This window comes from Nematolebias whitei, chromosome 3 (genome assembly GCF_014905685.2).
Source record: "Nematolebias whitei isolate Nwh7 chromosome 3, NemWhi1, whole genome shotgun sequence".
NCBI lineage: Eukaryota > Metazoa > Chordata > Actinopteri > Cyprinodontiformes > Rivulidae > Nematolebias > Nematolebias whitei.
The window spans coordinates 53,183,838-53,187,234 of NC_056500.1; the positions used below are offsets into that span (position 1 = coordinate 53,183,838).

Sequence of the window (3,397 nt, forward strand, 5' to 3'; positions counted from 1 at the left end):
TTAAACTGACCACCTCTACTGCATCATCAACAGGAATGCACGTAAAGAGTGATGTGACATCAAAAGAGACCATTGTTTCATCAGTCTCCATGATGACATCCCTCACCTTATCCACAAAGTCCATGGTGTTCTGTATGTGGTGTTCTGAGCTGCCAACTAAAGGGATGAGTACAGACGCCAGATATTTGGAAACATTGTAAGTGACAGAGTTAATCATGCTAACAATTGGTCTTAAAGGTACACCTTGTTTGTGGATTTTAGGTAAACCATACAGACTAGGCGTGGCCTCCCCTAGGTACAGTCTGTGGTACAGAATACGGTCAATAGCCTTGTCCTGCTCCAAAATTTTCAGGCAATCTATCAATTTCTTCTTGTAACCACTTCCTGGATCTCTTTTCAGAGGTTCACAAGTGTTTAAGTCACTAAGGAGTGTCATAACTTTCTCATCATAGTATTTCTGGTTCAAAATCACTGTGCACCTTCCTTTGTCTGCTGGGAGAATGATGATGTTTTTGTCCTTGCTAAGAGTGGTGAGTGCATCCCTCTCCTCTCTACTGATGTTGGAAGGTGGTGGTTTGGCATTGCTGAGGCAGGATGAAACTTTGATTCTGAGCTGTTCTGCTTCACCCTCTTTAATTTTGTTGTTGCGGATGGCTGATTCTGTGGCTGTAATCATCTCCACCAGAGGAATTGTCCTTGGTGCAACCGCAAAGTTCAGTCCCCTGGCAAGAATCTCTGTCTCCGGCTGGGTGAGCTGTCTGTCAGATAAATTCTTCACCCACTTTTCTGTCTCCCTGGCATGTAATTGACTAATGGAGTGTTGTCCTACACTGAATGTGTTGTTATTGGAATAGTGATGTTGTTGATGAGTTATTAGTAAGTTAAACTTGTTTTGTTGTCGAGTCTTGGACTTGACATGCTGTGCTAAGCGTGCCTGATCTGTACAGTCCAACACTTGCTGAAGTGTGGTCTGATCTAGACACATAGTTAGTTTCTGTTTAATGTGCTCTTCCTTGGCCTTCAAGGCCTCAATAGTAAAATTGGTCTGTCTCACCCGTTCATTCAGCAGCTGGGTCTGTGCCTTCTGAAGGATCTTGCTTGCCCGGTGCCCGCTGACCGATGATTTTAGTTCCAGGCTCTTGGGAATGATGCCACTTTGTCGACATTTGAGGTTGAATCGCAAGTGGTTCCTGTAGTCTGCCCTCTTCCTTGCTGTTTTCTCAAACTCTCTAACTAGTTTGAGGCAATCCTGGCCAAAGTGGTTCAAAATATCCTGATGCATGCTCAATAATCCAGGTAGAAAAATCTAAAAAAGTTAAATCTGGTCCTCTGGACATTCAAAAAAACAAAACAACAAAAAAATGTAGAAACGTTTCGTCTCTCATTGTTTTTTTGAATGTCCAGAGGACCAGATTTAACTTTTTTTAGATATTGTTGTTGTTGTTGTTATTATTATTATTGAGAGATCTCTCTTCCTCTTATGAAATAGGTGAAATTGGTTTATTTCAGAGACTCTTCATTTTCCTACATAAAGGCTAATCAGTGAGACGATTCTGTTTTTTTTGGTGTTAATTTTCATGAAGGAGTGTGTGAGTGGCGGATTGTTTAGAAGTTTTGGTCGGAACAGCTGATTTTTTTTATTAAATACAGCTCCACCCGCCTGAGTGAGTTTTATTTTACTGTTGTTTACAAATTGATCATATTTCTAACCTTTGAAAAATAATTTAAAGAACTCTCTTGTGCAAGTAGAAGCTCAGTTTAGACTGGGGGTTGTTACAGGTGTAATGTACAGCAGCAGCTCCATTCAATGAGAAGACGGCACGAGGTGTCGCTGCAATAAGCCCAGATTCTGACCAGTGCACGTTTTTATGCAGATTAAACAGATTTAGTTCAACGCTCGTCTTCTGGTCATGCAACACAACGCAGAGGGAACTATAAGAAGAATAAAAATGAACTGGCAGGTTGATATTATTTGGACCGAGCTGAATTACCAGCCGGTCAAAGCAGATGGTCTCTTGTCCTGATCCTGGTTCTGCTGGAGGTTTCTTCCTGTTAAAAGGAAGTTTTTCTTTCCACTGTTGCCACTGTGCTTGTTCAGGATGGGAGACTGCAACGAAGCCAAGATTCAATTTGTCTGCCGAATTCCTTAGATAGAGAACTTTACTAATTGGCTTTTATGTGAATGTTTTGTAAAGTGCCCTGAGACAACTTTGTTGTGATTTGGCGCTATATAAATACACTGAATTGAATTGAATTGAATTGAATTGAGGGCAGCACGGTGGCGCAACTGGTAGAGCTGCTGCCTCTCAGCGAGCAGGTCCCTGGTTCAAACCCCGGTCCAGGGGCCTTTCTGGGTGGAGTTTACATGTTCTCTCCGTGCATGCGTGGGTTTTCTCCGGGTACTCCAGTTTCCTCCCACAGACCAAAAACATGCATGTTAGGCTGATTGGTAACTCTTAAATTGTCCCTAGGTGTGAGTGAGAGAGTGAATGGTTGTTTGTCTAGTTTGTCTCTATGTGTCCCTGTGATGGACTGGAGACCTGTCCAGGGTGTACCCCGCCCCTCGCACAGTGATTGCTGGACATGGGCACCAGCGACCCCCGTGACCCAAACTGGAATAAGCGGGTAAAGATAATGGATGGATGGAATTGAATTGAATTGAATTAATATCTGGCCAAGTTCAGAACGATACACAAGCTGTCTAGACTAAGCCACGCCCACATACACTCGTGCTGAGGCACGTTATTGTACATTCATCCTCACTGGATGAATTCTGTGGCTGTGGGCGGACCTTGGGCAGAACAAAATTAGCCCCAATCAGAGCCCTGTAAAGAGAGAGTTGCGACACTCCCATAGACTCCCATAGACTCCCATAGAAAGAATGGAATGCGGAAGTCACGTGGGTCATGCAGCGGCAAAGAGTTCCAAACAGCAGCGGTTCAGCATTGAACGTAGTTCATTCTCCGTGTTTTCTCGGTAAGTTGATGCAAATGCGACACTTTTTTTTGCCACTGTGAAGAGTTATCTGACTGTTCTGTACCTCAATTTATAACATTAATACTTCATGTCGCCAGTTTTAGTTAATGAAACGTGTTAAATTGCTAGTTGTGTTTTAACTGCAGCTGCTCTGCAACACGACGGTTTAACAGGTTTATTTCTAATTCAACGTTTTAAAATATCTATCAAGTTGACTTCATCTGATCTTTTGTAAAAATATGTCAATTTATTTTCCATTAACATTTTTCTTCTCAGGACTGAGTTAATTTTCTTGTCTGAGTTTCTTCTGTCCTGCTTATGTATTTTTTGTGTTCTAATTGTTCCTCAGGTTGTTCATCTCTGTTCCCTGACTGCCTGTTGATCCATCCTCCTGGTCCTGTTGATCCATCCTCCTGGTCCT

At 42.5% G+C, this 3,397-nt stretch overlaps 1 protein-coding gene across 1 annotated transcript in view; it reads left to right on the forward strand.

Moving 5' to 3' along the window:
• wwc3 (WWC family member 3) overlaps positions 1-3,397 on the forward strand; it is an 84,002-nt gene that overhangs the window by 20,789 nt on the left and 59,816 nt on the right. The window lies entirely within an intron of this gene.